Source organism: Drosophila ficusphila, unplaced genomic scaffold, assembly GCF_018152265.1.
Source record: "Drosophila ficusphila isolate 14025-0441.05 unplaced genomic scaffold, ASM1815226v1 contig_219, whole genome shotgun sequence".
NCBI classification, from domain to species: Eukaryota; Metazoa; Arthropoda; class Insecta; order Diptera; family Drosophilidae; genus Drosophila; species Drosophila ficusphila.
Window position 1 is genome coordinate 45,669 of NW_025064116.1, and position 6,832 is coordinate 52,500.

The window sequence follows — 6,832 nt, forward strand, 5'->3', positions numbered from 1 at the left end:
CATTTGGCTACCGTAAAAGTGGATTCATAGTTAATCTCAAACATTACTTTGTTTCTTTTACTTTGACATGATCTTATATGCGTCACTAATAATATGACGGAACATTTGGCTACCGTAAAAGTGGATTCATAGTTAATCTCAAACATTACTTTGTTTCTTTTACTTTGACATGATCTTATATGCGTCACTAATAATATGACGAGTACTTTTTGGCTACCTTTTTCTTTGGATTCCCCAAAAATCCAAAATTATAATTATCAAAATAAATTTAATAATTATAATATTCTTTCCATTTCGTTATTTTATTAAATATCGAATCATCAAGCAAAGGATAAGCTTCAGTGGATCGCAGTATGGCAGCTGCTCAACCACTTACAACACCTTGCCTGTTACAAAAGTCGTTTACAATTGATTCTAGGCTTTGTCATTGTATTAAATAATGTTTTTATATGTAACTAGCGCGGCATCAGGTGATCGAAGATCCTCCCAATTTACTATGTTACAAATTACATTGGCATCACATCCATTGTCGTTTATAAAATGAATTATAAACTTTAAATGGTTTAGAAGCCATACAATGCAAATTGCCCCTTATTTATCATTGCAGTCCAGCACGGATACGACCTTAGAGGCGTTCAGGCATAATCCAACGGACGTAGCGTCATACCACTGTTCGCTCGAACAAGTATTGTGCCATTGGTCCGTACCTGCGGTTCCTCTCGTACTACGCAGGAATGCTGTCGCAACAACGTTTTGTCATTAGTAGGGTAAAACTAACCTGTCTCACGACGGTCTAAACCCAGCTCACGTTCCCTTGCACGGGTGAACAATCCAACGCTTGGTGAATTTTGCTTCACAATGATAGGAAGAGCCGACATCAAAGGATCAAAAAGCGACGTCGCTATGAACGCTTGGCCGCCACAAGCCAGTTATCCCTATGGTAACTTTTCTGACACCTCTTGTTAAAAACTCTTTAAACCAAAAGGATCGATAGGCCGAGCTTTTGCTGTCCCTGTGTGTACTGAACACCGAGATCAAGTCAGCATTTGCCCTTTTGCTCTATGTGTGGTTTCTGTCCGCACTGAGCTGGCCTTGGGACACCTCCGTTATTATTTGAGAGATGTACCGCCCCAGTCAAACTCCCTACCTGGCAATGTCCTTGAATTGGATCATACCTGAGTAATTGGAGTTATACCAAATTTTCAAATCAAAAATACATAAATGCATCGTTTTATTAAAGAATTTGTTTGCGATTATATAACAAACTCGTGATACTTTGATCAAGAAGCTTGCATCAAAACCCAATACCATAAGATATAATAAATATATCCGTATAATGGCTAGGAAATGATACACGTTCCATTTAATCAAGTAAGTAAGGAAACAATAAGAGTAGTGGTATTTCATTGGCGATATCAAACCGAAGCCTAATATCTCCCACTTATTCTACACCTCTTATGTCTCCTTACACTGCCAGATTAGAGTCAAGCTCAAAAGGGTCTTCTTTCCCCGCTAATTATTCCAAGCCCGTTCCCTTGGCTGTGGTTTCGCTAGATAGTAGATAGGGACAGTAGGAATCTCGTTAATCCATTCATGCGCGTCACTAATTAGATGACGAGGCATTTGGTTTTTTTTTTTTTTTTTTTTTTTTTTTTTTGATCGCTAAGGAAGGGAAATCTTCGAAAGATACTACTAATCTCTTATTAGAGTTCATAGCATGCACGATTCACTGTTCTATCAGAACCGAAGTTCTACAGCGCCTACGTACTAAAACCCTCCTCATATGACAACTTGCGATGTTTATACCTTTTTTGGATGTTGTGCCAAGGTAGCAGGCAATTTTGCATAACCACAGTGCTTTCATCAACCCGCACCGCCAGAGTAACCGCTCCAATACATAAAATGTCTAAAGCAATAAATGCCTCCTTTCACTGCCCTGATACTGATGATATTACTATCACCAGTAGCTAGGAGGTCCTTTGCAATCAATCGTTTTACGGACTGACTACTCCAGATCCCCCTCCAGTTTAGTGTCGCGGAGTGGAACTCGATGTCACATGTCCCTCCGTATTGTCGCCGCAATTCAGTACGTATGTCCGGTCTGTCGTATCTCTCGACTTTGCGTTTGTGCGCATCGTCGATCGAGTGTCCGTCTGTCACAACCTGAGCGTCTATCACATAAATGTGATTTTGTCGGATAGCCACCAGGTCAGGTTTATTCAAGCCGGATTCGCATTGCAGACTTGGTTCGACATGAACAACGCAGCCTTTTCTCTCAAGTCCCAACTTGATTGAATTTACTACGCTGTTGTGTCTAGCTACCCGCCTTCCATGCGTACGGTAACATTTCTGCAAGATGTGGTTTGTTGTTTCGGAAGCATCACATCCTGCACGACACAGTCTATCCAATTCGTGCCGTCCCCTCGTAGTACGAGACTTTGAAGGTAGGGCATTTATCCGCAACTTGATTCCGTTCAAATATTCCTTTCCTGTTAGTAAACGCGTGGGTTGACTTACCCATCCATGTTGCTGGTGGAATTTACCAGCTTCACGGAGACCGCTGCCATCAACAGACATGTACAACCTATTTGCCCAGTACGACTCTATGTCCGAACGTGAAAGCAGTTCCGTACCTCCCGCTAGTAATCTAACCCGGGCCCGCCGCATTTCGTCGTCCATGAAACAGCTGGCCGCCTCGGATTGTTCGAGGTGGGGCCACTTAATGCTGCTCAATCGTTTTAAACGAAGCATTGGAGCTATCCATCTTAATGATGGGATCCCGAGTCCCCCAGAATTATGGGGGGCGTGGAAGAAGGATACTGGCACATCCGCCGGAAGATCTAACCATTTCCGGATATAGAATCGTACCAATTTGTCAGATTTTCTTAGAACGCCTATCGTCACACTCCCAAGGGTCAGCTTGTGATAGAGTTGTGGGATAAGGACAGTCCTAAGGGCAAATAACTTCTGTTGTGGCTTCAGGGGGGCCCGTGTCAATCTCAACAGCTTCGGACCGAAGTCTTCCGCTGGATTGTACCGGGCCCTCCCCTCCGCTGTGAACCGGATACCTAAATACTTCCACTCGTCGGTGCGCTTCATTGAAGGACATTCTCGCGAGCCTACACGAAAGCTGTGTTGCGTCACAACACTACACTTTTGTTTCGGCTGTCCCTTTATGCTAACAGTGAAACACTTGTTAGCATTTAGGTCGAGTCCCACAGAAGACAAAAAGTCAACTGTTTTGTCCAACAATTTTTGAAGGCCCATCGGAGTTTCCGCAAAAAGGACCAGAGAGTCATAAGAGTCAAAGGATAAGAGAGTCATAGTTACTCCCGCCGTTGACCCGCGCTTACTTGAATTTCTTCACTTTGACATTCAGAGCACTGGGCAGAAATCACATTGTGTCAACACCCGCTAGGGCCATCACAATGCTTTGTTTTAATTAGACAGTCGGATTCCCCAAGTCCGTGCCAGTTCTGAATTGATTGTTAATTGATAATCGTTATAATTAATAAGAACTAATCGGTTTGAGCCAATTAGTATTCTTAAAAATTTTAGCAAGAAAGTTCCACAATTGGCTACGTAACTAAACTATCCGGGGAACAAGTAACCACCATAAATGATAGACACTCTATTTACCCAGAACGAGCACATAAACCATGTTATTGTTTCCCAATCAAGCCCGACTATCTCAATCTTCAGAGCCAATCCTTATCCCGAAGTTACGGATCTAATTTGCCGACTTCCCTTACCTACATTATTCTATCGACTAGAGACTCTTCACCTTGGAGACCAGCTGCGGATATTGGTACGGCCTGTTGAGAAGTTTGCGTGTCCCCACCATAAATTTTCAAGGTCCGAGGAGAAAATATCGACACAACAGTATATGTCATGCTCTTCTAGCCCATCTACCATATCTCTCTGCGAAAGACTTCCATGGTAGTACGGCTATAAAACAGAAAAGAAAACTCTTCCGATATCTCTCGACGGCTTCTTTATGGTCGTTCCTGTTGCCAGGATGAGCACGAGGCCCATATTTAATAACAAACGGATACTCAACAGGTTACGGAATTGGAACCGTATTCCCTTTCGTTCAAAATTATTCAAGTATATTATTTTTGGCTTGTATATATATTTATTTAGTCATTAGTTTTTTACTTGAAAATTTTCGGCTTTCGCCTTGAACTTAGGACCGACTAACTCGTGATCAACCACTGTTCACACGAAACCCTTCTCCACTTCAGTCCTCCAAGGTCTCATTCGATTATTTGCTACTACCACCAAGATCTGTACCAATGGCAGCTCCATGCAGGCTTACGCCAAACACTTCTACGCATACCATTGTACCTTCCTACTCACTAAAGTTTCAAAATTTATATTACAAGTAATATAAATCATCTACTTTAGCGGTAATGTATAGGTATACAACTTAAGCGCCATCCATTTTAAGGGCTAGTTGCTTCGGCAGGTGAGTTGTTACACACTCCTTAGCGGATTTCGACTTCCATGATCACCGTCCTGCTGTTTTAAGCAACCAACGCCTTTCATGGTATCTGCATGAGTTGTTAATTTGGGCACCGTAACATTACGTTTGGTTCATCCCACAGCGCCAGTTCTGCTTACCAAAAGTGGCCCACTGGGCACATTATATCATAACCTTAAACTTCATATCAAGAAAGTTAAGGTTCTTACCCATTTAAAGTTTGAGAATAGGTTAAGATCGTTTCGACCCTAAGGCCTCTAATCATTCGCTTTACCAGATAAGATTATTTTATATAATATTAAAATGCACCAGCTATCCTGAGGGAAACTTCGGAAGGAACCAGCTACTAGATGGTTCGATTGGTCTTTCGCCCCTATACTCAATTCTGACAATCGATTTGCACGTCAGAACTGTTTCGGTCTTCCATCAGGGTTTCCCTGACTTCAACCTGATCAAGTATAGTTCACCATCTTTCGGGTCACAGCATATATGCTCAAGGTACGTTCCAGTTAGAGGCATAAATAATATAAATATCATTATACATAACTATATAGAACGCCCCGGGATTGTGTTAATTAACTATAAATAGTTAAAAAACTAATCCCATTATTAGTCAAGTTAATTACGCTATTAGGTTTATATCCCAATAACTTGCACATATGTTAGACTCCTTGGTCCGTGTTTCAAGACGGGTCCCGAAGGTATCCTGAATCTTTCGCATTGTTAATCATACAAGTGCATATAATAAACACAAAAATCATTGATAATTATGCCATTATATAATTCCGAAAAATTAACGCACTGTAATCATATAAATCTATCAGCACTTTATCAAATTAATGACATTTATTTTGTGTTAAAACGCAAGCATTTTAATTTAAATAAACTATAAGCCATATTTTATGATAAATTTTGTATGCTAATAGATTACAATGTCCTTATATGGAAAAAATGCACACTATTATCATAATATTGTTTAAATATTACAATTTTAATGATGAATTTTCCATAATGGATATTCAGGTTCATCGGGCTTAACCTCTAAGCAGTTTCACGTACTATTTAACTCTCTATTCAGAGTTCTTTTCAACTTTCCCTCACGGTACTTGTTTACTATCGGTCTCATGGTTATATTTAGTTTTAGATGGAGTTTACCACCCACTTAGTGCTGCACTATCAAGCAACACGACTCTTTGGAAACATCATCTAGTAATCATTAACGTTATACGGGCCTGGCACCCTCTATGGGTAAATGGCCTCATTTAAGAAGGACTTAAATCGTTAATTTCTCATACTAGAATATTGACGCTCCATACACTGCATCTCACATTTGCCATATAGACAAAGTGACTTAGTGCTGAACTGATTTCTTTTCGCTCGCCGCTACTAAGAAAATCCTAGTTAGTTTCTTTTCCTCCCCTAATTAATATGCTTAAATTCAGGGGGTAGTCCCATATGAGTTGAGGTTGTATATAACATTTTTTTTTTCAATATATTCTTTACATTTATATAATGGAGAAACATTTAATGAATTCGTATAAAAATTTTTTTCGTTAATTAGTTTTAATTTAGTTATGAGTTTTAAACGAATTTAACGAAGAACAATAACATTTACAAAAGATTTCAATTTTACTAAATCATTAATAAGAGACAATTCTAGATGAAAAATATTTCAAACATTTTTTATGCTAGACATTCCTCAGTATTATATGATTGAAAATGAAAATATTTTTCTTCGTTTTTCACAATCAAATTATTTATAATGTGAGATAATGTTTTCCATAGATATTTTAATATTATGAATAAAAATAATAATTATATTTAATTAAAATTTTTATCCAATAATATACCATATGCTTAGAAATTTGATTACCAAATTTCTAAACAACTTAATTAGCATAGTCTTACAACCCTCAACCATATGTAGTCCAAGCAGCACTAAAAATTAATTAAAGTACCATAACAGCATGGACTGCGATATGCGTTCAAAATGTCGATGTTCATGTGTCCTGCAGTTCACACGATGACGCACAGTTTGCTGCGTTCTTCATCGACCCATGAGCCGAGTGATCCACCGCTTAGAGTTTTTATATTTATTATTTCAATTTGTCAAATATGAATTTATTGAAAGAAATTAAAAATACACCATTTTACTGGCATATATCAATTCCTTCAATAAATCTTTTTTTTATACCTAAAACGAAATGCTGCGAAATGTCTTAGTTTTATATAAACAATATTATACCATTTATTACTTGGATAATTTACAATTTCATATAATTTTAATGTGATATAATATTGCGTTTTTTATATAAAACATTAACCTGAAGTAAACCAGGTACAACATTC

The 6,832-nt window shown here is 38.6% G+C and overlaps 1 non-coding gene and 1 pseudogene across 1 annotated transcript; both read right to left on the minus strand.

Moving 5' to 3' along the window:
* Positions 1–312: 312 nt before the first annotated feature.
* LOC122319809 lies at positions 313–5,952 on the minus strand (annotated as a pseudogene).
* Positions 5,953–6,390: 438 nt separating this feature from the next.
* Positions 6,391–6,569, minus strand: LOC122319807. Its single transcript, XR_006245333.1, has one exon. It is a non-coding gene; the product is annotated as a 5.8S ribosomal RNA (ribosomal RNA).
* Positions 6,570–6,832: the final 263 nt, after the last annotated feature.